The sequence below is a fragment of the Osmia bicornis genome, unplaced genomic scaffold (assembly GCF_907164935.1).
Source record: "Osmia bicornis bicornis unplaced genomic scaffold, iOsmBic2.1, whole genome shotgun sequence".
NCBI classification, from domain to species: Eukaryota; Metazoa; Arthropoda; class Insecta; order Hymenoptera; family Megachilidae; genus Osmia; species Osmia bicornis.
In genome coordinates, this window is record NW_025791114.1 from 13,752 (window position 1) to 41,064 (window position 27,313).

At 51.5% G+C, this 27,313-nt stretch overlaps 2 long non-coding RNA genes across 2 annotated transcripts; both read right to left on the reverse strand.

Annotated features, from left to right (window-relative positions):
• Positions 1-1,631: 1,631 nt before the first annotated feature.
• On the reverse strand, positions 1,632-2,861 carry LOC123988753. The gene is made up of 4 exons (XR_006830289.1): positions 2,528-2,861; positions 2,225-2,392; positions 2,089-2,164; positions 1,632-2,004 (listed from the first exon to the last, which is right to left on the reverse strand). It is a non-coding gene; the product is annotated as an uncharacterized LOC123988753 (long non-coding RNA).
• A 467-nt stretch (positions 2,862-3,328) lies between these two features.
• On the reverse strand, positions 3,329-4,413 carry LOC123988754. The gene is made up of 4 exons (XR_006830290.1): positions 4,376-4,413; positions 3,978-4,209; positions 3,651-3,721; positions 3,329-3,583 (listed from the first exon to the last, which is right to left on the reverse strand). It is a non-coding gene; the product is annotated as an uncharacterized LOC123988754 (long non-coding RNA).
• Positions 4,414-27,313: the final 22,900 nt, after the last annotated feature.

Genomic DNA, 27,313 nt, shown 5'->3' on the forward strand with positions numbered 1-27,313 from the left:
TGACCATGGTTGGAGGAAACCGCGATCGCCAATTCCTTCAACTTCTAGGCAACCGGAAAATCCTTTAAACTCAAGGGGGGTTTCGTCGACGGGCGCAGCACGAAGGGAACCCCTTATCTCTCGCGCCGGATCCACCGCGTCTGCCGCGAAACCAGTTTAAATCAGATCAGACAATCACCATATATTCCTTTAGAACACAAACATTTTCGGAATGGTCTCGCTAAATTCCTCGTAGATACTGGCTCTCAACTTAACCTAATTAAACGAAGGGAATTAAATCCTGATTTGTCGCTTGACGAAAATTTAGTTTACCATCTTACCGGCATTAGTGCAGGTATAGTCCAGACATGGGGTGAGGTAGTTATTAATGTGCATGGCATCCCTGTACATTTTCAAGTGGTGGAAGATAACTTTCCTGTTAGGGAGGCCGGAATTTTAGGAATGTCATTTTTGGAAAAACAAGGGGCTACTCTGAGGTTTGGAGAGAATTTTCCATGCCTTGTGGAATTTGGTGATGGAAATTTGCGCACTCCTATTTTCTCGTCGTATGAGTTGCCTCCTCGGAACAAAGTTTTGATTTCTGTCCCAACGAAGGGTGATATTAAATCGGGTTACGTTAGGAGGATTGATGCTGGTCCTGGTATATTTTTGGGAGAAGTATTGGTTAATCAACAAAACGGCTCAGTCAAATTATTTGTTATTAATACTACATCGGATTACGTTACGCTTACAATACCGCAGATTGAATTGGAAGATTTTGAACTGAAACCCCCTGCATCGCGTTCTTCTCGAACAGGAAATCCGAACGCAAATAGATCAGCAGATCAGGCACAAAGATTTAGTGCACTACTTAACTCCTTGGATCTGAGTCACCTTCAAGAAAGGGAAAAGGCCAGTATCCTGGAAATTATACATGAGTTTTCGTATCAGTTCCATCTTCCTTCAGATAAACTGAAGGCAGCTAATGTTCCCTCTCACAAAATTACCACAACCGACGAAATACCCATACATACCAAACAGTATAGGTACCCTCCGATCCATAGAAATGAAATAGAGACTCAGGTGGAATCCTTGCTTAAGGACAAAATTATCCAGCCGTCGGTATCTCCTTACAATTCACCTGTATGGGTAGTCCCGAAAAAACCTGGTTCATCTGGAAAACCACGATGGAGGATGGTCATCGATTATCGGAAGTTGAATGAAAAACCTGTGGCTGATGCGTACCCTCTTCCAAATATTACCGAAATTTTGGATCAGTTAGGAGGGGCGAAATATTTCAGTACTCTCGATTTAGCTTCTGGTTTCCACCAGATTCCTGTAGATTCTTCATCGAAGTCTAAAACGGCTTTTTCTACTCCTCATGGGCATTATGAGTTCAACAGGATGCCCTTTGGCCTTAAGAATGCTCCAGCTACTTTTCAAAGGGTTATGGATTTGATACTATCCGGGTTGCAGGGCATCGAGCTTCTGGTTTATATGGATGACATTGTCATTTATGCAGCCTCCATTGAAGAGCATGGGCGTAAGTTGAGAACCCTTTTAGCTCGGTTACAAAACGCTGGATTAACCCTTCAGCCTGAAAAATGTCGTTCTTTACAAAAGGAAATAATATATTTAGGGCATGTAATCACGAGCGAGGGTGTAAAACCGGATCCCGGGAAAATTCAGGCAGTAAAACAGTTTCCCATACCCAAGACAAGAAAGAATATTAAACAGTTCCTGGGTCTTGTAGGCTATTATAGGCGGTTCATTCCCAACATGGCTCGGATTGCCAAACCCTTGACTAGGCTTTTGAAAAGGGACGTACCTTTTTGTTGGACAGCTGACGTGCAAACTTCCTTCGAAACCTTAAGAGATATCATCTGTGCTGAACCTCTATTACAGTTCCCGAATTTTTCGCAGTCATTCCTCGTTACTACGGATGCTTCTAATTATGCCATTGGCGCCATTCTTAGTCAGGGACCAGTGGGAAAAGATCTCCCAGTCGCGTATGCCTCCAGATCACTAAATGACGCAGAAATTAATTACTCAACGATTGAAAAGGAATTGTTGGCGGTTCTTTTTGGTATAGAACATTTCTGACCCTACCTTTATGGCCGACAATTTACATTGCTCACGGACCATAGACCCTTGGTATGGTTACACAATGTCAAGGATCCAACATCTAAAATCATGAGGTGGCGGATTAGGTTGAATGAATATGATTATACTGTGGTATACAAACCTGGAAAGGTTAACGCCAACGCCGACGCACTTTCACGAAACCCCGTAGACACCTGCATGAATCCTGTTCCTCAACAAAAAACCGTACGGTCTGATGTTGATTTTAATTCGAATTCACAACGATTGGAAGGGGTGCTCACTTGTACGGGTAAGGTGCCACCTGCAGATACTGAAACAGATAGAGTAGATGAAACGTTATTTATTGGAAATGAAATTCTTGTGGCCTCTGCTTTCTTGGCGCGCGGGAACACAGCGATCGACTTTAATGAGACTACGAATAAAGTTAATGATAGTACGAACTTACGAGTATTGCCCTTGTTGGCTGGGAATTCAACGGATGAATTTAGTAAAGGATTGTCCCACTCGAGTACCTCCATGCTCGAGGTGCAACTTGTCGCGGCTTGTAGGGGTACGTTAACCCCATGTTGTGATGTTCCACGCTTGCCCCCGGGTAACGTAGCTCCGGGAGGTCAAGTGAGTGAAGCCGGCGCCATCCCGATTAATAGATCCGGATGGTCGCACGATGAGTCCACTACAAAAACGGCTTCGCCGGGTGGACGAAAAGCGAGAGTACTTCCTGGAGGGGAAGATGAATGTAAGGAATTGTCGCCTGGGATAAGAAGCCCAGGTGATAGAATGGGAACGCTATTGTGTCCAGCGCGTCATGGTTCACGCTCGTTGGGATGGACTAGTATGTCTTTGCACGTTTCCCAACGTTCGGTGAGCCTGGATACGTGCTTGTATGGCTTTGAATGTGAAACAACACCGATACGGCCGATACAGCCGGGTGAGAATGAATGTGTTAGGAACTGCACTGGCGAGAGGATCAGGCAGGTAGAGGACAAGATTGCACAGGGAAATCCTGGGGAAAAGGCAACTTTAAAAATAGTTTCTATACGTAAAGGTATAATCATGGTTAGTAATGAAAATGATGAAAATACAGATAACAGTCAGGGTAGAGTTTTAATTAATAATGCAGATGATACAGTAAACAGACCTGCGGTACATCCTTCTTCCTTACCCACTATTCTCGATGTAAAAGACAACTTATTCATGAGACAAGACAATCTCGTTCATTTTATTCCTTTAAATTGTATGGATACATCTCAAACCACTGTGGGTTTGTTAAACCGAATTGGATTCTCGGTAGGGGAAGTACAACAATATCAATTTGAAATCGGCAATGCCATGGCTTTTCCGCATGATAAACATTCCGTCTTCTTTTTATTTTATAAGAATGAACATCAAAATGAGTTTAATCTCGATTACGTCGAAGCCTCGTTAAAATCACTCAAACCTCTTTTAGACACCTTGGACACGAAAACGTTTAGTATCTTGATAGATCCGGACAGATTCAACCCTACGGAGCGGGGTAATATAATAAATTTAATCAAACAGATTTTCGATAGTTCTGAATATATCATTACCTTGTGCACTGGAGAAATTGTAGTTCCACCGGAATCGAGTCGTCTTCAAATCATTCAGGAGCACCATGAATCTGCAATTGGAGGTCATAGGGGTATTTTTAAATTGCACCAACTTATTCGCGAACGGTTTTATTGGCCGGGTATGGCAAAGGAGATTACAGAATTCGTTCGCACTTGCCCTATTTGTCAGAAGAATAAAAATTACATAGCTGCAATCAAACAACCAATGCAAATCACCGATACACCCCGTCAAGCCTTTGAGAAAATACAAATGGATATAGTTGGACCTCTACCCGTAACTAATAAAGGAAATCAGTATTTACTCACTTTGCAGGATAATTTGACTAAATATTCTGATGCGATTCCATTAAGAACCATAGATACAGTAACCGTTGCTCATGCTCTTGCTGAACAGTTTATCAGTAGATTTGGATGTCCACGGGTTATCCATACTGATCAAGGGAGGAACTTCATTAGCCAGGTAATGAAGAATTTCTGCAGGATTTTCAAAATACAGCGAATAACATCCACGGCTTTTCATCCTCAGTCGTTGGGTTCTCTTGAAAGAGCACATCGTAGTTTTATTAATTATCTCAAACACTATTGCACAAAAACGGATTGGGATGATTGGATACGCTTTTGCATTTTTTCATATAATACTTCTGTACACGAGGGCACTGGGTTTACCCCTCACGAATTGGTTTTTGGTGTTAAAGCCAACATACCTTCTGAATTTGCCAAGGGACAAACGCCTCGAACTTTTCCACAGCATTTTGATGAGCTTTTCAATAAAATCACCACCACACAGACTATGGCTGCGCGAAATCTAGAGAAAGCAAAACAGAGAAGTAAGGGTTACTACGATAAGAAATTAAACCCATGTAAATTTAAAGTAGGCGATATGGTATATCTACTCAAGGAGCCTAGAACTTCTAAATTTGATTGCGACTGGCTGGGTCCTTATAAAATAAGCCGAATGTTTGGCGACTTAACAGCGGAATTGGAATTAAAAGAGAATAAATGTAAAATAGTACATACCAACAAACTAAAATTGGCGTGTATACGGCTAGATGATATTACCGAAGACTGAATTAGATCGTTGTTGCCTTGTAAACTTGCGATTATACTCTATTAATATTATGGCTTATGAATACACCAGAGACGATTGATAATAGATGGGAGAATTATTATTTGTTGTATGTTTACATATACGGATTATGCTGGGTGCGAAATTACGAACTATTGAATGGACTATTGAAGTTGTACGACGCGTGACTTTGGAATGAATTAGTTGATACAGACCTACTTTCACGTTATTAAGGAGCAATGTTTTGAATGAAAAAGCTGTTTTATGTAAACACCTTTTTGTATAAGGGGGAAGGTGTAACGTGAAACGTTTATCACGTGAATATGTCTAGAATGGTATGGCGACATTGACATGGGAATATTTATCGAATAGACTATTGTATCGATATGTCTCGAATGTTCTTCGAGGATCTTTTGTATCGATGGCTATAAATTAAGAGCGGAGTTTAAACCATCTGCGTGTACGCACGTATTATAAAATAAACAAAGCCTAAAGTTGTAAACCCCTCGACATGGGTGATCGAGCTGAGAGAAGGCCGGAAATCCAGAGAATGGAATAGTTTCACTTAGTAAATTCCTAAAAGACAAATTTATGATAGACCATAGCTAATTCGTTGTTTTCGACCAAGTCACGAACGGTCCTTAAACGTAACGAAGTCTTTTCGATATCCTGTCTTTTCATGCACTCTAAGAGGGTCGTAAATTTCCTCAAGAGTTGCCTTTGGCAAGTACAAGGTCTTGTCTTTTTCTATTTTCTCTGGGTCCCACGCTTTCTCGTAGCACATGTGCGCTGCAACGTTCTAGCGTCTTGGCGGAGCGCCTCCACTTCCACGCGCCTGAGGGTGGACCACAGCCAGGAGAAGGGGCCCACGCGAGACGGGGTGGACTCCTCCACCATTGGACGAGGGATGATCCTGAGGGAGGATCCAGGATCCATCAAGGAAGGGGAATCGACCGACGACGCGCGAAGATCTCCTCCGCTAAGCGTAGAACGTTCAGAATGATTTTGTCGCTTGACTCTGCAAAGTTGTTCTCACGCCGAAAATCAATATCATACTTGATTGAAACAGCTTGATTAAGTTCTTGAGATTAAACTATAATCAACAGTGAACATAGTTTATTTGTTTTATTTTCGCGCCTTGCGAGCGGAGCGCCTTCGCGCTCCACGAATCACCTTACCTGCGCCCAATTCCCCAGAAATCCCTATACACCGTGAACGGACACGCAACAATGGTAAGGACTAGGGAATCCGAACACTAGGTATCTATGTTCTTTATGGTTTATGGTCGCGCTTTTTATTTAACTTCGCCCGGTTTCCTATCTTAGTTGACGTTGACATGATCATCGGTCATCTATGATGTGATGTGATACGAAGTGTTAAGTGATAAGTGTCAATTGAACTGAATTAATCAATTAATTGAATTGAATTTAATGAAATTATTGAATTTTGGATTTTTTAATTAAAATTTTGTATTTATTCGTGCGGATGTGATTGCTGTGGCAGTGCGCGTACTAATGTGCTACGCTCGGAGGTATTGTATTGTAGTGTAATTGCAGTGTATTTGTTAATGTGGTATCATTAGCTCCGTATTGTGCATTTTATGCGTACGGTGCATTTATATTACTTACTATTATATATTATATATTATATGCTGTATTATGTTATATTATATTATGTTATATTGTATTATGTTATAATATTGTATTATAGTATTGTTATTGTATTGTATTATACCATGATCATATTGTATTATTTTATTTATGTTATTAATGTTATTACATCCAAGCTACGTTCAATCTACGTTCAATTGCGTTCAGCCTGCGTTCAATCTGTGACCATTTTAGGCATTGAATATATTATATGTTATATTATAATATTATTATTTCGGACCTTGGATTGTGTCCAGTTGTTCAGCTATATTAGTTAGCTATGTTAGGCTATACTTAACCAGTATTCTGTATTAAATTGTATTGCATTGCATTATTATTATATAACTTCCTAACTTTCTATTCCATTATATTATTATAATTGAGTAAGTAAATGTACAGAGTAATTAACAATGGCATATGGCATATCGAATTGCATTGAATTAAATTACTTGATACAGATTATTAATATGTGTCTGCTTTATTTTACCTGCTGTGATTATAGCTGTGGTTATATCTGTGATGATTATATATGCGATTATATTTGCAGTTATATTTATTTGACTTAGTTTAATGGGTCTTGTATTATGGAATTTAGAAGAGTCTATCTGGATTGGATGGATTAATGAGTTTATATCATATGCGTATATTGCGTTTATAATCCCTTTGCATATTTTAAGGGTGGGTTTGATTCTGATTCTGATTTCTTGTTTCTTAGTTCTTAGCTTCTTAGTTCCTCTTGTAGTATCACGCATTGTTTCTAAGCTTTCGGGGGTTGTTTGGGCTCCCGGGCATTGTCAATTAATTGTAGACTATGAGATGTATTATATATCCTTTAGCAATTTAGATATGAATGACGTGTAACGACATTGGGTTATTGTTCGCCGTTCACTATTCACTATGCTTATTCTTTTCTTATTTTTATTCTTGGTCACTTGACATGTTTCAGTGACTTCTTCTTCAATTAAGTGTTACGTTTTACATTCCATGTTCCTATAATATTATTCACTGCTCTTTTGTAGCTCTTCGTACCCCCCCTCAGGATAATGTTTTGCATACTATGTTTAATTCAATTCTAGTGCAGCTGTGACAGTTGTGAATCTGTGTATTTTGAATACTTACGGTACTTTATGCAATCTTTTGTACATTAATTACCCTTTCTTAATTACAATTCTGATTCTGATTTTGATTCTGATTTGGAAAGTGTTAGTTCAGTATTGGTTAATACGGCTGGTGCTCAGGGAGGCATACGCTGCGGTAGTCCGTCCTGCATGATACAATGTCTTTATGGTTTTCTATACATACATATATGCGTTATGGTTCCTTAAATTCTTTGAATTTCTTGACCGTGGATCTCATATGACTTTCTTATAGGAGTGTCTGGCTTGGTTTAGCACCTATATGCCTTTTCTATTAATTGGTATTAAAGGGGGTTTAATGGAACTGCATCATTTAAACTGACTATGGTATGAGGAGTTTAATTAATTATCTACATCGGTATACTTATTAAATTGATTATATTTGGAGTGTTTTCGTTACATATTATATATACACATATGTTCATAGTAATTTTGATCTATTGTAGTGTAGTTTAGTTTTCTTGTACCTTTATATTATGATTTAGTAGTAATATGGTTGTATGTGGGGTTTGTTATTGATTGTTTATTATTGATTAGTTTTCACCACGCGCTGTATTGCATCGACTTACCTGTATCAGAATTAATATTAACACCATACTTATCGGAGCGGTATTATAATCCAGTAACAATCTAATCTACTCAATTTATAACTATTTGAATTGTTTGATCTGCCTGATGGTTTATGCCGATTTAGGTCTCATGTGCTCCCCATATTAGATCAGATGGGTATTCTCTTCTCCTGTTATCCGTTAATTACACTCTACCTCCACTTCCATTGGCTGGCGTTAGGGCTTCCTGCAAATAGACTAGGATTATGTTACATTTTACATTTAATACTATGGTTAATTTCTGATGTTAACAGTTCTGTCTCTTCCTATTATTCTCATTATGAGGTATATGTTGCTACTTATCTTTATTGATGATTTGCTCGCAATAATTTCTAATTGTATTTTATTGCCTTCATTTGATCATTGATTGTACTCCATCATGTTCGCTTGCCAACTACGTTGAGGTTGAGGTCGCGTAAATGTTCCTGCAAGTAAATTTAAGTAACTTAATAGTTTCAATGAATGGTTTCAATCATTAGTATTACATTACGCTCACCTATTTATTTTCTTCCCAGCTTACTTTCTGGTTATACCCTATATTCTATATTTTATACGGTACCTTATTTACCTTTACCTCTGATAATAATTAGTAGCATTCTATGTTATGTTATGTTTGCTTCTCTTCTCTCATGGCTGGCTTGCTATTTGCTATCTGTCTGGCGACTTTATTTTACTTTACGGTTCACATCCTTGGTTTATTTCATCTCAAATTTATGGTTTATCTTGAGTTTAATTTTATGTGATTATATTGTGCGCTAGTGTTGAATGTTAAATATTCCTCTTCTGCTAATTGGCTGCTCGGCTGTATGTATGTATGTTTGACGTTTTAGGTTTTGGAGGTTTTGTTGGTCATTTGCTTATGTCCAGTTCACATATGCTCGCTTGCCTGCTTGCGTGCAATACTACTTATGTTTACTTCACAGTTTCTCACGTTCTCATATTGCTTACTATTTCTTTTACTGTTAACTATTCATCAACTGCTCTATTGCATTAGATGCATTAGATGCATATATATATTTATTTCCCGTTGTATTTGTGATTTGATTTAACTAGTTTTAGTGTGCTTATTATGACAGCTGTTATTGAATGTATGGGCTCCTCTATTCTATTCATGGGCTTCAGGTGCTTATTAATTCCTATTCATTATTCATTATTTATTTATTCATTCACTCATTCATTTATTCATTGATTTATTCATTTATTCTTTACTCATTATTTATTCATTACTTATCGTTGCATATTTGGGGCATTCGAAGCGCTACTCGAAGCGCTATGCTTGTCATGAGCGTGTGTGTGTGTGTGTAAAGTATGTATGGGACAGGGCATCGAGGATTGCAGCCTACCAAGATGTGGCACAGTCAACCGGGGAAAGGACTCGCCCCGGGCCCTGGCTGTGCTGAAAAGCAAGCCCTGTTACAACAGGTGAACACATGGCGCGACCACCCGGAATGGGCTTACTTCGGTTCCTGGTCGTGGCCGAAGAAAAATCCTGTGCCTTACCGTACAGGTTGAAAATGTCCTACCGCTGGATCGGAGGTGCAACGGCGTGGATCCGCAGATGCGCCATGTGCCTAGCGCATGGGGTGGCTGATGAGTGCACCAGTCTCTAACGGCCTACCCCGGGTGTACTAGCCTTACTCGGGTAAGGCGGCTCTGCCCGGGTGGACCCACAGACCGACCCACTCGTGGGAACACTATGGATGACTTGAAACTAAAAACGCCAACAACAACAACAAACACTGGACGGGACGTACCGACGACGACTGCGGCTGTTCAACAGGACGCGAGACGGGAGACGGGCGCGGAGGATATGGCGCAGCCCAGCACTAGCAGGGTAACGGATGCGCGCCGCCTATCCGTCCGATTAACTAGGGCGGATGTGGACTGGCCTCCTCTGAGGCCGGTACAAGGAGGGGCCGGAGTTTCCCCGGCCGCCACTGATGCCCCCGCATCCAGAGAGAGTGAGGTGGACTTGGACTCGGACGAGTCACTCTCCTCGGCAGTATCTCTGGAGGCACGGCGCACGAGCAAGAGGGGTCGCCCGCCGACCACGGGCCAGTACGTGTGGCTCGCGGCGGCTAAGCAGAGAGTCCTGGATGTCCAGCGCCGCGAACTTGACCTGCTGGAGGAGAGGAGGGTGCTCGATCCTAACGAGGAACCTATAGAACCGAGTCGGGGAAGCAGGTCCCTCCAGGACCCTGAGGATCTGGCGGAGGACGTAAAGTCCCCACGCGCGACCTTATTGCGCAGTCCTTGAAGTTCCGTCGCGACATCGACGAGGTCGCGGGCGTCCCCAAGGGGCTGAAAGGGACATTTGTTCGCAAGCTGAGGATAACCTCCCGCTACCTTAAGGCCATCCACAGGTAAGCGGGAATCAGGGCAGCACCTGCCAGGGCCGGTAAAGAGGTGAAGGAGCTTCGCGAACAGCTGAAGCTGCGGGAGGAACAAGTGGCTGCCGAGGAGGCCCAAATCAACATCCTGCAAAATAGCCTGGCAGACATTACGTGCAGGGTCGCTGCCACAGAGGTGCCGGCGCCTGAACGCCACGGCCCATCCAAAAGGTCGGCGAGGCCCGGCTCGCCGTTGTCTGGCGAAGAGGCGGGCAGGAAAAGGAGGATGGACGCAGTCGAAGCTTTCGACTTATCGTCTTGCCCGCCTGAATGTCCCGTGGTGCAAGTCCCAATCCCAGCTGCTGCACCTGGAAAAGAGGAGGGGAAGGTTGGTGTCCTCGAGCCCGACCTGATGAGGGGATTTGCGGTTCTCCTCGAAAAGGGCCTGTCGGTGCTCCGGGCGGAGTTCAAAGCCGCTATTGCAGCCGTCCTGCCCCCGCCTAAGAGGGCGGAGCATGTTAAGGGGGGAGCTGCGGCTGCGACCATCCCCAGTGCATCGAGAAAGGAAGCTGAGAGGCGGGTGCGGAATAGGACCCAGCCTGCCACGCAGCCGTTGCCGGGGCCCTCCTTAGCACCCGACCAACCGGCATCATTTGTGGAGGCTAGAATGGCCCGGATTGTCGAAGAGCATCGGAGGACGGCGGATGGGACCTGGGTGACGGTGGTCGGCCGCCGCGCTAAAGCTGCAGAGAAGAAGGCGGCAGCGGCCAAGGCCCCACCCTCCCAGGGCTCCAAGGTGCTTCCCCAGAAGGGGCAGAAGAGAGTGGCGGCACCGGCGGTTAAGGGGCAAGGGGCCCAACCTGCCAGGCAGAAGGCTCCCCGCCCTCCTCGTACTGCGGCGGTCACCATCAACCTAGCTGCCGAGGCTAAGGTATCATACGCCGAGGCCATGCTCATGGCCCGGGAGCGCGTCAAGTTGGAGGAGCTGGGCATCACGGCGTTGATGCCCAGAAGAGCTCGGACCGGTGGCTTGGTCCTCGAGTTACCTGGGGAGAACAGGACGGAGAAAGCTGCCAAGTTGGCTGACCGACTCCGCCAGGTGTTCAGTGGCACAGAGGTGAGGGTTGCCCGCCCCATAAAAATGGGCGAGGTTAGGGTGACCGGTCTCGACGACTCGGTTACCCTGGCGGAGGTGGCGGCCGCATTGGCCGCTGCGGGGCGTTGCTCCGCTGAAGAAATTAAAATGGGTGTGATTCGCACCTCCCCCCAAAGGATGGGGACTGTCTGGGCGAGATGCCCTCTAGCGGCACTCAAAAAGTTATCCGCCACTGGGAGGGTTATGGTCGGGTGGTCCTCGGCCAGAATACAGGCGCTACCAGCGCGGCCATTGCAGTGCTATCGCTGCCTGAAGAAGGCTACCGGAAAGAGGGCATGTTAGGCAGCGATGCACCTGCGAAGCTGATAGGTCCGACCGCTGCTATGCGTGCGGATAGTCGGGCCACGTGGCCAGCAAGTGTAGCGCCACCCCGCGTTGCCCCCTCTGTGCGGACCTGGGGCGGCCAGCGGGGCATCGATCGGGGGCAAAAGGTTGTGCCCCCTCCTCCTCCCAGAGGAAGAAGAAGAGTGCCGTTGAAGGGGCAGGAACAGCCCCCAAGGAACAGGCATCAAGGACCAAGCCTGCGGAGTCGAAGAACGGGGGCAAGAAAAATCCCCCTGCCAAGTCGGCAAGTAAAAATTCCGCGGAGGCGGCTCGTAAAGCATAGGTATGGGGCCCAAGGGCCCTATACTTCAGGCCAACTTGAACCACTCGGCCAGAGCTCAGTACATGTTCCAAACCCTGGCCGAGTGGAAGGCTGGGTTGGCGGTGGCCGCGGACCCGTACCGAGTCCTCGGCAGACCAGATTGATTCGGGGACGAGGACGGCTGCGTGGCGATTATTGGCACCGCAGTACCCCCTCACCCCGGACCACTGGAACGGGGCCGTGGGTTCGTCGGCGTGCTGTGGGGTGAAATAGCGGTGGTGGGGCTCTATGCCCCGCCCAGATGGCCTCTCGCGCAATATGAACAGTACCTGGACCGGGAGGGGGACTTTGTCTCCCGTTGTTCCCCCCGGCCAGTGCTAGTCCTCGGGGACTTTAATGCCCATGCGTCACTTTGGCGCTCCCCGAGGACAGACGCGAGAGGCAGGGCGGTCGTAAATTCGGCGGCGGGGCTAGGACTCCACCTGCTCAATGTGGGGTCCGTTAGCACCTGCGTGCGTGCCCAGGGGGAGTCTATAGTCGATCTGTCTTTCGCTACTCCCCTGGCCGCGCGTATGGTGCAGTGACCATCTATACATCCGCTTCGACCTTACCACCACCGCCCGCCGCCCCTGTGGACCACCACCACTACGATGGGCACTGAAGAGGATGGACGAGTACAAGCTGATGGCTGCAGCCCTCGCTCTGGCCTCGCTGCAAACATCTGCCGGGCCGGTCGCGGACATTGGGGAGGAGGTAGAATGGTTCCGGGGAGCCATGAAGGTGGTGTGCGACGCCGCCATGCCCCGGGCCAAGAACCTACCCAGGCGGGCCGCCTACTGGTGGACGAGCGAAATTGGTGATCTGAGACGAGATTGTCTCGCAGCACGTCGCCAGTGGCAAAGGGCCCGCAGAAGAAGGACATTCCGCGACCCAGCTAGGGAGGAGGATCTGTACGGGCAGTACCGAGTTTTCGAGACTGCCCTACAGGCAGCCATCAGGGAGTCTAAATCCCGGGCATGGGACGAGCCCCTAGGCTCCCTCCAGAAGGACCCATGGGGGCGCCCATACAAAATGGTGATGGGCAAGCTTAGCCCTGGGCGCCCCCGGTCACGGAGAGCCTCGACCCCCAGTTTTTGGGACGGGTAGTAGACACTTTGTTCCCACGAGAGAGGGAACACTCCCCCCCCCCCCCCCCCCCCGGACCACGAGGAGGTGGATTGGTCCGACGAACTGGGGGTCACGGAGGAGGAGCTGGCCGGGGCGATTAAACGGATGGGGGCCCGAAACACTGCTCCGGGTCCCGATGGCGTCCCCGGCCGTGCCTGGGTGATGGCTCTACGCGTCCTCGGTCCGAGATAGAGACGCCTCTTACGCGCCTGCATTAAGGATGGAGTCTTCCCAGAACAGTGGAAGACGGGGCGGCTGGTCCTCATCCGGAAGGATGGGCGACCCGCCGACAGTCCCTCGGCCTACCGGCCCATCGTGCTGTTGGACGAGGTGGGGGAGTTGTTCGAGCGGTTTCTGGTATCCCGCCTCGTCCAGCTCCTGTCCCAGGAGGGCGCCGACTTGGCCGAGTCACAATATGGCTTCAGGCGGGGGCGCAGCACTATCGACGCAATCCTGTCGATGCGCTCCCGCTGCGACTCGGCCACGTCCCGGGGCAGGGTGGCGTTAGGCGTTAGTCTAGACATCGTCAACGCCTTCAACACCCTGCCTCTCGGGACGATAAGGGGGGCGCTGATACGCCACAAGGCGTCCCCTCTACATGAAGAGGATCGTCGGCGACTACCTCCGGGACAGGAAGATTGTGTACAGGGACCGGGATGGCCAGATGCACGAGAGGGACATGGACTGTGGCGTACCCCAGGGTTCTGCGAAAGGTCACACACTTTGGGACCTGGGGTACGACCCGGTCTTGCGGCTCGAGCTCCCGACCGGTGTGAGCCTCTCGTGCTTCGCAGATGATACGCACGTGTTGGCCGTCGGTCGGGGGTGGAAAAGGACTAGCCGCCTCGCCGAGATTGGCGTCGCTGCCGTTGCCGCGGGGATCCGGCAGCTGGGGCTTCAGCTAGCTCCCCACAAAACCGAGGCGATGTGGTTTTACTCGCCTCGGCGTGGGGTTGCGCCACCGCCCCAGTCGGTGGTCCATGTGAGTGGAGTCGACGTCCAGGTGGGGAAGGGTCACAGGTACTTGGGCCTCCATCTGGACAGCCACTGGCGCTTCGAGGAGCACTTCGGTCGTCTGGCCCCTAGACTAGACAGGGCAAGCAAAGCGCTTGCCCGTCTACTGCCCAATATCGGGGGGCCCAACGAGAAGGTTCGACGTCTCTACGTGGGCATCGTGCGGAGCATGGCCCTCTACGGTGCGCCCATATGGGCGAACGACCCGATGGATTCCCGGTGCGGCCAGCAACTGCTACGCCGGGCTGAGAGGAAGATAGCCATGAGGGTAATCAGAGGTTAGCGCACGATCCGCTACGAGGCGGCGATGACCCTGGCGGGGGTTGTCCCCTTCAAGTCCCAGGCAGAGGGTGACGCCAAAGTCTTCTGGCGTCTGCGTGCCCTTCGTCTGGACGGGATCCCGCCAGAAGAGATGACCGAAGCTGTTGCTAGGATTAGGCGCCAGGCCCGGCAGAGAGCCCTGTGTCGGTGGCGACGCGAGCTCGTCGAGAGCGGCGCCACCGCCCATCGCGTGGCCGGGGCGGTCCTTCCAGTGCTCAAGAAATGGAGGGACCGCGCCCACGGAAGGCTCACGTTTAGGACCACACAGGTGCTCACCGGACACGGTTGTTTCGGTGAGTTCCTGCACTGGATCCGGGCGGAGGGGACGGCAGCATGCCACCACTGCGGGGCGGGGCGGGACACCGCACAACATACCCTGGAGCGCTGTCCAGCGTTTGCGCGGGCCCGTCACGCCCTGCGGTGCGAAGTTGGTGGTGATCTCTCGCCGGCGGCACTTGTCAAAGAGATGCTGGCCGGTGAGAATCAGTGGAGGGCGGTGACCGATTACTGCGAGACGATCATCGCCCTGAAGGAGGAAGCAGAGCGGGGTCGGGACAGAACCGACTCCATCCGCAGAAGAAGGAGGGGGCGTCGTCGGGGGCGACCCCCTGAGGGAGATGGGGCGGTGGGCAGTGAAGATGTTACATACCAGGCCCACCGCCCCCAACGGGGAGGAGAGGATGGGGGGAGCACCCTCTCCCCCTGAAGAGGAGTTCTGTGGGGGGACACCAGTCACCCCCCGGAAGAGAAGCACCGGGGAGGGGCGTTCGCCCCTCCCCCAACACCGTTCGCGCGGCCCCGCGAAACTTATGCGGGGCCGCAGGGCCGCAGGGGGCCGGGGCTGGGGCCTCGGTCCCTATTGCACGCGGCACGAGGAGTGCCGTCATCGGGTGTGGCCCCCGCTGGCGGCGGAGTTTGGCACGTAGGGGGAGGGCCAAAGCTAGACCCTCCCCCGAGCAAGGCGGCGTCAACGCCCCATGGGTGTTTGGGCCCCGGTGTTGTTCGTCAGAGATCCCGGGGCCCACCCCAACACACAGCGTAGGCCACCGTGGGGGTTTTAGACGGTGAAAATCCGGCACTACCCTCGGCTCCTGCCCAGGAGGGCTGGGGGCGTCTTTCGATGATTTCCCCCACGTAAAAAAAAAAAAGAGGTTAAGTTAGGTTGGATTCCCGCTCCACGGACCTACCTGGTTATCCAGGATAGGCGGGGAGGTGATACCCCGACGTGGCGCGCGACGGATAAGGGAATGCTCGTCATGCACTCTTCGTAGCGCATGGAGGGTAGGAGCGATAGCTCCCGCGGACATAACACCAAGGGAAGGAAAGCCCATTAAAACCTCCCCTGTGACTAGGGGATTGAATACAGACACGGTAACCCCTGCCTGTCGTACAAGGCGACTGAAAGGGAGACGATCGCTGCCGCTGGAATGTCCTCAATGAGGACTTGGGGTGATGCCGGCGGGGTCCTAGGGCTACGGCCTTCGGATTCTGGAAGGTACTACCATGGCGGTAAGGTCCAGGGCTGAGAGGCGATGAAGGTTGCAGCGGCGTCGTTGAGTTCTCCAGGGGCCAGGCTGCGTGGCAGTCTGGTGCGGGTAGCGAACCCGGAGTGCCCTAGCAATTATACCGCAATCCAGTGGTCACGTTTCGCTGGAACGGGAGGCTTGCGTTAACCGGCCGGCCTGCGAGGATGACAATCTCTTCAAAAATCACTAGCCCCAAGCTGCGGCACCCGGTGAGGAGGGCGCCCCTGGAGTTAGCACCAGGGGTGGCTGGTGGGTGCACCAGTCGCTAGCGACCAACCCCGGGTGTATCTGCCTTACCCAGGTAAGGCGGCTCTGCCTGGGAGGACCTAGGATCCGACCTACTCCTGGGACGAACATGGAAAAGTCTACAAACCAAAAACAAAACGCAGGACGGGACGAAACGATGACAAACCAGGCAAGAGAACCTGACACGGTCAGGTCGGCGAGGGATGAGGAGACGGCGCAGCCGAGGCCCAGGAGGGCCGCGGCTCCCGCTCGGGCCAGAAGGGCGCGAGCCATGTCGGCGGGATCCACCAGGGGCAGCAGGGCTCCTTCTGCTGCCTCTGACAGGGGATTCTGGCGACAGCCGGTTGACAGCGAGGAGGAGTCGGATAGGTCGGTGATCTCGGTGCCGCCCACGACCCCCAGCACCTCGGCTGCGGCAAAGAGGGGACGCCCCTATACATCGGGGGACTACGTGGCCCTTGCCGCGAAGAAAGCAGAATTCCTGCGTCTACAGCGGGAGGAGATGGAGCTCCAGGCAACTAGGGAGCTGCTGGACGTCGGCGCGGTCCCCCGCCAGCCAAGCCGGTCGGCCCTGATGCTGAGGGAGGCGGAGGAAATTGCGCGGGAGGTGCGCCAACTCACCTCGCCAGAGCTTGTGGCGCGCGCCGTAATGGTCGAGAAGGTCGCGGGGTGCTCTAAAAACCTCAAGGGCATGTGTGTCCGTACCCTCAGGGAGGCATCCCGCGACGTGGAGGCGGTCGTAAACGAGCTCTGCGCGAGAGGCCCCCGGCGGTAGAAGCCTCGGCCGCCCCTGGCACCAGGAAGGCGTCGCGGCCGGCGTCCCCGCTGGAGCAGGAGGCCCGGCCGAAGAGGAGCTGTCGGAGGGCTACCACGTTGGAGGAGACGGGGGACCCCGCCCCGGTGCATTCACCGTCGCCTGCCGCCACCGCAGGGGGGCGGGCCGTGGAAGACCCCACCGAGAACGAGCCCCCGGCCGCCAAGGGGCGGGGGGGCGGGGCGACGGGGACGGCCGCGCTCATGGATGGCATCGCTGCCCTCGTCGCGCGGAGCGTGGCCGCCCTCCGCCGGGAGCTCGTCGGGGAGCGGGCTCGGCACCGCCCCCCGGCGGGCGACGCCAGGTGCCGCCCTCCTGCCACCTCTGGACGGCAGGGGAACGGGCAGAGGCAACAGCGCGGGGATCCCACGAGATCCGGGGGAACACCGCAGCCCCAGAAAAAGGGTTCGGGGGCGGCTGGGACTCGCGCGCCTTCCCGACCTACGGCCTCCTCCGGCTCGTTCGTTGCCGACAGGATGGCAAAAATCCAGGCGGACCACCGCCAGGAGACTGAGGCGTGGTCCAAGGTGATAGGCCGCAAAGCCAAGAAGGCAGCGGCGGCGAAGAAGAAGGGTGTGGAGATGGCCCCCCCTCCACCGCCGGCGAAGAAGACGGGGAGGAGGACGACGGCCGTCCCGAAAATCCCCCGGCCGCACGAAAGGAGGGAACCGCGGGGGGCAAGGCTACAAAGGAGGCCACAAAGATGCCCCGCCTCATCCGCCCACCCAAAACCTCGGTGGTCACGCTAACGGTCGCGCCCGGGGCGAAGACCACCTGCTGTGAGGCCATGATCAGGGCCAGGCAGGAGGTCGACCTCGCGGAGATCGGCATCACCGATCTCCGGCCCAGGCGCGCGGCCACCGGCGGTGTCGTCCTGGAGATCGCCGGGACGGAGAGGGCGGCAAAGGCGGCGGCCCTGGCTAGCCGCCTCCTCGACCTGCCCAGCCTTAACGCGTGCCCAGTTAAGATGGGCGAGATCCGCCTCATCGGGCTCGACGATTGGGTCACCCGGGAGCAGGTAGCAGCGGCGGTAGCAACCGGAGGAGCCTGCACCGCGGAGGAGGTCAAGGGGGGGAGATTCGCGCCCCACCCCGTGGCCTGGGGAGGGTCTGTGTGTGGTGCCCCCTCGCCGCAGCCAACAAGGTCGTCGACGCGGGAAGGCTGAGGGTCGGCTGGTCCTCAGCACGGATCGAGGCCCTGGCGGCTCGCCCCCTGCAGTGCTATCGCTGCCTAGAGACTGGACATGTCAGGCAGTGGTGTCCCTGCGGGGTCGATCGTTCGGATCGCTGCTTCAACTGCGGCGATCTGGACCATCGTGCCAGTGGCTGTACGGCCCCGCCGCGGTGCCCCCTGTGCACCGATTCAGGGCGGCCCGCGGGGCACAGGATGGGGACCAGAGGATGCCCGTCGGTCTCCGCGAAGAAAGGGCGGAAGAAGTCCGCCAAAAAGACGAGCGCCAAGCAGTCCCCGGCTGCATCGCCCACTGGGGTAGCGGGCCCAAGCAACGCAGGAGCAGCTGTGGAGGCAGCGGTGGAGCCGGCGCGCAATGGGGCCTAAGAGTCCTTTCCTGCAGGCCAACATCAACCACTCGGCCGCGGCGCAGGACCTTTTGCTACAAACCCTGGCCGAGTGGCAGATTGAGGTTGCGGTGGTGTCGGAGCCGTACCGCGAACTGGACCGACCCAACTGGTTCGGCGACGCGGCGGGGTCCGGCGCCATCGTCCTGGGGGGTCGGCACGTCCCCCCGCCCGCCGATGTCTTAGCACGGGGGCGGGGTTTCGTGGCCGTCGACTGGGGGGGCGTAGCAGTGGTGGGCATGTACGCGCCGCCCAGCTGGTCCCTGGAGCGGTTCGAGGAGGTCCTGGACCGGGTGGGGAGCGTTGTGGTTAGCTCCCACACCCGGCCGACGTTGGTCCTTGGGGATTTCAACTCCAAGGCCGAAGCCTGGGGTCCGCGAGGACCGACGCGAAAGGAGGGGCGGTACTGCTCTGGGCGGCTGGGGCGGGGCTCCTGCTCCTGAACAGCGGCTCCGCCAGCACCTGCGTTCGGGCTCTGGGGAAATCCATTATGGATCTGGGCTGGGCGTCCCCTGTGGCCGGGCGCATGGTGCAAAATTGGAGGGTGGCGGCGAGGAAGACGCTGAGTGATCATCTGTACATCACCTTCGGCTACTCCCTCCCCGCTGCCCCCCGGCCGGCGCGTGGCCCGCCACTGCGTATCGCTGGGCGCTGAGGAGGCTGGACAAGGACATGCTGATGGCCGCAGCCCTTGCCGTGGCCAGGCCAGCTCTTCCGGCCGGGCCGGTCGTGGACGTTGAGGGGGAGGCCAAGTGGTTCCGGGGGGCGATGACCGCAATATGCGACACCGCCATGCCCCGGGCCCAGCGCCTGCCCCCCCGAAGGGCGGTGTACTGGTGGTCGGGCGACATTGCGGATCTCCGATCCGAGTGTCAGCACGCCAGGCGCCAATGGCAACGCGCCCGAAGGGCTCCACTTCCGCGACCCAGCGAGGGAGGATCTGCTGAGGGGCACATACCAGGTCTTCGTGGTAGCCCTGAGGCAGACCATCAGGGACGCGAAATCCCGGGCGTGGGAGGAGCTCCAGGACTCTCTGGACGAGGACCCGTGGGTGCGCCCTTACCGGATGGCCATGGACAAGCTCCGCGCACGGGAGCCCCCGGTCTCGGAGAGCCTGGACCCCCAGTTGCTGACGCGGGTAATAGACACCCTTTTCCCCCGTTCCGGGGGAACGTCGCACCCGCGCCACCAGCAATGGCCGGCGGAGCCCGTCGCCTGGTCCGCCGACTTTGGGGGTCACAGAGGAGGAGCTGGACGATGCCGTCAGAAGGCTCGGGGCCTAGGACACCGCTCCGGGCCCGGACGGCATCCCCGGCCGCGCCTGGGTTATCGCGTCGGGCATCCTAGGTCCAAGGCTGTGCCGCCTCTTCAGCGCCGCTTTGGAGCAGGGGGTGTTCCCCTCGATTTGGAAGGAGGGGCGGCTGGTCCTCCCCCGAAAGGACGGACGGCCCGCAGATTCTCCCTCTGCGTACCGGCCCATTGTGCTGTTGGACGAGGTGGGAAAGCTCTTCGAGCGTATCGTCGCAAACCGCCTCGTCCACCACCTGTCGAGCGTTGGCCCCGATCTGGCCGACATCCAGTTCGGATTTCGCAAGGGTCGGAGCATCATCGACGCTATTCAGCGGGTGCGCACCCTCGCCGAGCCGGCCACGTCCCGGGGTGGGGTGGCGCTGGGCGTCTCCTTGGACGTTACAAACGCGTTCAACACCCTGCCCCATGGGACGATACGGGGGGCGCTGTATCACCACAACGTCCGCCCGTATCTGCAGAGGATCATCGGGGCCTTCCTGGATGGCAGGTGGATGCTGTACACGGGCCGGGACGGTACATTGCACTGGAGGGAGGTCGACTGCGGAGTGCCTCAGGGGTCCAAACTGGGCCCCCCCTTATGGAACGTGGGGTACAACACGGCGCTGCGGGTGATCATCCCGCCCGGGGTGTGGGCCACGGTATTCGCAAATGACTACTACCTGCTGGCCACTGGGCGGGCCTGGTTGAGGACCTGCCGCCGTGCCGAGGTGGGGGTCGCCATCGTGCGAAGAGCGATCCGGGCGCTGGGTCTGGCGCTGGCTCCTCACAAGACCGAGGCCATGTGGTTCTTCGAGCCTCGGCGTGGGGTAGCCCCTCGGTCGACGGGTGCCGGATCGTGATCGGCCGGGGTCTTCGATACCTCGGTCTGTATCTCGACAGCCATTGGCGGTTCGATGTTCACTTCGACCGCCTGGCTCCCCGATTGGAACAGGTGGCGACCAATCTTGGCCGCCTGTTGCCCAACCTCGGGGGGCCGAGAGTGAGGGTTCGCCGCCTATACGTGGGGATCGTCCGGTCCATAGCTCTATACGGGGCTCCGATATGGGCCGGCGATCTGGCGGTCAGCAGGCACAGTTGCACTCTGCTGCGGCGAGTGGAGCGCCGGCTGGCCATTAGGATCGTGCGGGGCTACTGCACGACCTCCTACGAGGGGGCGATGGTCCTGGCGGGTCTGATCCGACTCCGGTACCAGGCGGAAGTTGAATCCAGTACATACTGGTATTCGCGAGCCCTCCGCCAGGCCGGGGAGGACCCGCCGGGGCGGACGGTCGAGGAACACCGGAGCCAGGCTCGACTGGTCGCGAGGGAAAGGCGGCAGAGGTCGCTAACAGAGGGGGCTGCCGCCGGAACCCGCGCCGTCGGGGTGGTTATGCCGATGATATCGGAGTGGCGGGACCGCGGCCACGGCGCCCCGTCGTTCCGGGTCACGCAGGTGCTCTCCGGACACGGGGTGTTTGGGGAGTTCCTGTGCCGGAGGAACAGGGAATGGACCCCCCACTGTTGGCTTTGCGGGGCGGCGCAGGCCGCCGCACAGCACACGCTGGCGGAGTGCCCGGTGTTTGCGGTGGCCCGCCACGCCCTGACGGCAGAAATAGGGGCGGACCTCTCGCCGGCAGGCGTCGTGAGACAGATGCTTGCCGGCGAGACAGAATGGAGGGCCGTGACCACCTTCTGCGAGGAGGTCATGGCCCTCAAGGAGAGGTCGCAGACGTGGGACGCGACGACGTGGCAGGGATCCGCCGCCATAAGGAGTGCGGCGGGGCGATGGCAGCTTTCGCTATTTGCCCCATCGGCGCGACGGATGCGGGACGGGGTAGTGAAGCGGGAGGGCCCGCGTGCCCAGGAGATTTCACGGGGGGTGTTTCTTGTGGGGGTGACAGGGGTCGCGGTGTACCCTCCCGCCCCGGACGAAATGAGCCCGGACCCCGGTCGGACCCGGGGGCGGGCCGGTGGGGACCCCGTTCTCAATCGGAGGCCCCTCTCCGACCGCCTCTGGGTGGCCGGGTGACTCCGGGCGGAGAGTAGCGTCTCCCTCCCACGCTGGGAGTGGCGCTGGCCCTCGCAGGGAGGGGGGCAGCGGAGCCGAGGGTGTCCCCCTGGAGGGTGACCGGCCACGGCTCACCGCAGCCCACAGGGGGACGACTTGGCAGGCCGCAGGCGCCCTGTTCGGGCGCCATTGCACGCGGACCCGGGGTGAAGCCGGCACCGGAAGCCGGCGGAGCGAAGGACAGCGCCCGACCTTCCTCGCGGGCGGGCGGGGGGTTGCTCCTCCGCGTAGCCTGTGAGGAGATCGAGGCGCGGGGACTGCAGGCGGTACGGGCTGGGGGGCCCGGCCGCCATTGCACGCAGTTCCCCCGCGATGGAGCCGGTACTGGCTGCGTCCGCTGGTGCCGGCTGGGGGAGCTGTTACACCCACGGAGAGGGGCGCTTTTAGCTCACGGCGTGGGAGGCTCCGGAGTTATAGTAATCAGGTTCCGGAGCCTCTGCCATACGCCAGAGGAGGTCGCCGTGGGGTTTTAGTCCGTAGGTATCTGACACTCCCCCGCTGCCCTCCCCCACGGGTGGCGGGGGGTCTTATGTAAGATTTCCCACGAAAAAAAAAGGTTGGATTCCCGCTCGACGCATCGAGGAGAGCGGACGTCTTTCGTGGTCGCTTCGTGGTTAGATTTTCAACGCGGTGGATAGCGGCTTAGTTATTCGCGTTTATTGGTAAAATCATTTTTATTATGTGTTCGGAAGTGCTATTGTGTCGTTTTTTCATTAAATATTGTGTTAATTTATTGTTAAATAACGAAAACGTGATGTGCGCGTTAAGCGGCATCTCGACGTCGTGTTTCCGGTGTTCGGGGTGATCATTATAAACATTGGACATTATTTAAGGATAATTTTCGTAAATTGGAAACGATTCGCAGTGAAATTCAGCGTTTTTTGGAGCCCTAGCTCCAAAACTACGCATCTGATCAAAAAATGTCGTACAACATAAACAGTAGGAAATTTAATTTCCTACAAAAAAGGTATCTTAACATTTTGTCATAGCTCGCACGCTGTCCGAGATATTTGCAGATGTACCTCGAACAAAGGGGCGTCACGCACATATTCCGAGATATTTCTTCTTCGTCGTGTTCTTCTTCTGCGCAGCTGCGCTGGAAGTGGCATTTACAGCACGGAATAGCGAATACAGCTTAGAATAGTGCAGAGTTACCTCAAAGAAGGGGGCCACTGTGTTTCTTCATCCTTATAATGCTGGTTCGGCTTCGGAACTTTTAAATATCTCGATATATCTCGAAAACTACGCATCTGATCAAAAAATGTCATGGAACATAAATAGTAGGAAGTTTGATGTCGTACAAAAAAGGTCTCTTAACATTTTGCCATACCTCGCACCGTTTCTGAGATATTTGCAGATTTACCTCAAACAAAGGGACGTCACGCACATATTCCGTGATATTTCTTCTTCTTCATGTTCTTCTTCTGCACAGCTGCGCTGGAAGTGGCATTTACAGCTGGGAATAGTGAATACAGCTTCGAATAGTGCAGAGTTACCTCAAAGAAAGGGTCCACGGTGTTCCTGCATCTTTATAACGTATGTATGTGTAGGAATTTCGCACTTCAAACTCGTACGAATATCTCGGTCGGTAACATGGATCAATAATCCCGTCTTCACCAAATACATAAAAGTAATCGCTGCTGCGCTGTCTAACCACCGATCCGAGCGCTCGCCGCTTCGCTTGCACCGCGAAGTCTGTGAATCGTGTAATCCCAAATTAAAACACAAGTGTGATTTTTGTAGTGCTAAATTCACGGCTCATTGTGTAAAAATTATAGGTTATACACAATTAGTGACCGCTAAGCTGTGTCGTTCATTTTCTCCTCGACGCCCACGTCTTTGAAAAGACGGAATCCACGCCTTTTCCCAAAACTCTAATTCTCCCCGAGAACACATTATTTCTAATGTGGATACAGTAATAATGATATTGTTATTAAATGTACACTGATCTGTAGGAAGGTATCAGTATATTACATTATGTCTAATGTAGATATACTAATAATGATATTGTTATTAAATGTACATTGATCTGTAGTAACGAACCAGTATATTACATTATGTCGAATGTAGATATACTAATAACGATATTGTTATTAAATGTATATTACATATCTAATGCAGATATAGCAATAATGATATTGTTATTAAATGTGTATTACATATGTAATGCAGATAGATTAATAACGATATTGTTATTAAATGTTCCGTGATCTGTAGGAAGGTATCAAGATATTACATTACATCTAATGTAGACATAGTAATAATGATGTTGTTATTTAATGTATATTACATATCTAATGCACACATAGTAATAATGATATTGTTATTAAATGGATATTACATACCTAATGTAGATATACTAATAATAATACTGATAATAAATCTATATTATATATCTAATGCAGATATAGTAATAATGATATTGTTATTAAATGTTGTTCAGGAATGATGGAAATCCTGGATGGATTGCGCTGGGAAAGAATTTTACACTTGCTGGGTCGGTTTCACAAATTGATTTATTTGAGTCAATGATAAAATTGCGTGAACACGATGAATTGACAAATAATGATTGAGCTTACGATGATCAGCTGTGAATCTTTGTGTACAAGAAAATGAATCATCTGAATGATTTTAATTACAATTACAGTGATTCGTCGATGAAGAATGATCTTACTTGAGATGACACATATAAATTATTGATTCGATCTGTCACCTGATCCGTTGAATTGACAATTGAATTGAGCGGCGGTCGTGAACAATAAGCCCCGTTAATTATATTAATTCGGTCCGCTATGGTGATGGTGCCCGTGAGCGCGTGCGAGATTGACACGTGGTTGGCGGCTCACGCTTCAATGAATTATTTGTAGGTGAACATTACCTGGTGATCCTGTTCGTTTGCACAATTGCGATAGATCCTGAGTCGACAGTGAGCGTTTCGGTGATCTTGATCTGGTGTTTGAACTGCACTTTGAGAAATTCCTGAACAAATCTAATGAGCACTTGTTGCTTGCGGTGATCGATGATCAATAATGGCGGCGTAGCGCGCGAGCCGGCGAGAAGACCCCTGCTCACGCGTTACCTAGATGGTCGACTCCCGATCGATAAATCGATCGACCGTGAGCGCCATCATGGCTGAGCGGATTCTCAAACAAATGTATATCACATATCCAATGTAGATATAGTAATAATGATATTTTTATTAAATGCACATTGATCTGTATTAGGGAATCAGTATATTCCATTACATCTAATGTAGATATACTAATAATGATATTGTTATAAAATGTCTATTACAAATCTAACGCAGATATGGTAATAGTGATATTGTAACTAAATGTACACTGATCTGGAGGAAGGTACCAGTATATTACATTATGTGTAATGTAGATATAGTAATAATAATATTGTTATTAAATGTACATTGATCTGTAGGAAGGTATGAGTGTATTACATTATATCAAATGCAGATATAGTAATAATGATATTGTTACCGTTTGAGAATCCGCTCAGCGATGATGGCGCTCACGGTCGATCGATTTATCGATTGGGAGTTGCCCATCTAGGTAACGCGTGAGCAGGGGTCTTCTCGCCGGCTCGCGCGCAACGCCGCCATTATCGATCAACGATCACAGTGAAACACACGTGCAGATCAATCTTTTCGCTCTTCTACAAGTGTTCACGTGCAGATCACCAAAAGGGATCACGATAGCAGCTCTCTGACGAACTCACGAATCCTCAGCGATTGTGCAAGCGACAGGATTCACAGGTAATGTTCATTTACAAGATAATTCATTGAACACGTGAGCCGCCAACCACGTGTCGATCACGCACGAGATCACGGGCACCATCACAGCAGCGGGCCGAATTAATAGAATTAACGGCGCTGAGAAGCTCGCTGCTTGCAAATTGTAAGAGCATTGTTCATGTAACACCACGCAGGTGATAGATCAATTTAATAATCAATATGTTTCGACTCATGTAAAATCATTCTTCACGACGAATCATTGTAATTGAAACTCAGTCAGACGGTTCATTTCTCACGTGTAAAATTCAAAGCGGATCATTGTACGTTTCACCCTCAAGTGTCAGATCATCGTGTTCACCATAATTTTTAAAAAACCGACTCAAATAAATCTATTTGTGAAACCGACCCAGCAAGTGTTAGATTATTTTCCAGCGCAATCCTTCCAGGATTTCCATCAATCCTGAACAGTTACTAAATGTACGTTGATCTGTTGGAAGGTATCTGAATATTACATTATATCTAATGTAGATATAGTAATAATGATGTTGTTATTTAATGTATATTACATATCTAATGCACATATAGTAATAATGATACTATTAGTACATGTACATTGATCTGTATGAAGGAATCAGTATATTACATTATTTCTAATGTAGATGTAGTAATAATGATTTTGTTATTAAATGAATATTACATATCTAATGCAGATACAGTAATAATGACACTGTTATTTAATGTATATTACACATCTAACGCAGATATAGTAATAATTATATTGATACCAAATGTACATTGATCTATAGGAAGGTATCTGTATATTACATTACGTCTGATGCAGATATACTAATAATGATATTGTTATTAAATGTACATTGATCTGTATGAAGTAATCAGTATATTACATTATTTCTAACGTAGATATAGTAATAATGACATTCTTATCTTTATATATATATATATTTCTTCTGTGCGTGTGTATGTGACTGAACTCCTCCTAAACATTTTTTGATCAGATGTGCAGTTTTCGAGATATATCGAGATATTTAAAAGTTCCAAAGCCGTACCAACATTATAAGCAAGAAGAAACACTGTCCCCCCTTTCTTTGAGGTAACTCTGCACTATTCCAAGCTGTATTCACTATTCCGAGCTGTAAATGCCACTTCCAGCGCAGCTGTGCAGAAGAAGAACAAGAAGAAGAAATATCTCGGAATATGAGCGTGACGCCCCTTTCCTTGAGGTACATCTGCAAATATCTCGGAAACAGCGCGAGCTATGGCAAAATGTTAAGAGACCTTGTTTGTAGGAAATTAAATTTCCTACTATCTATGTCCTATGACGT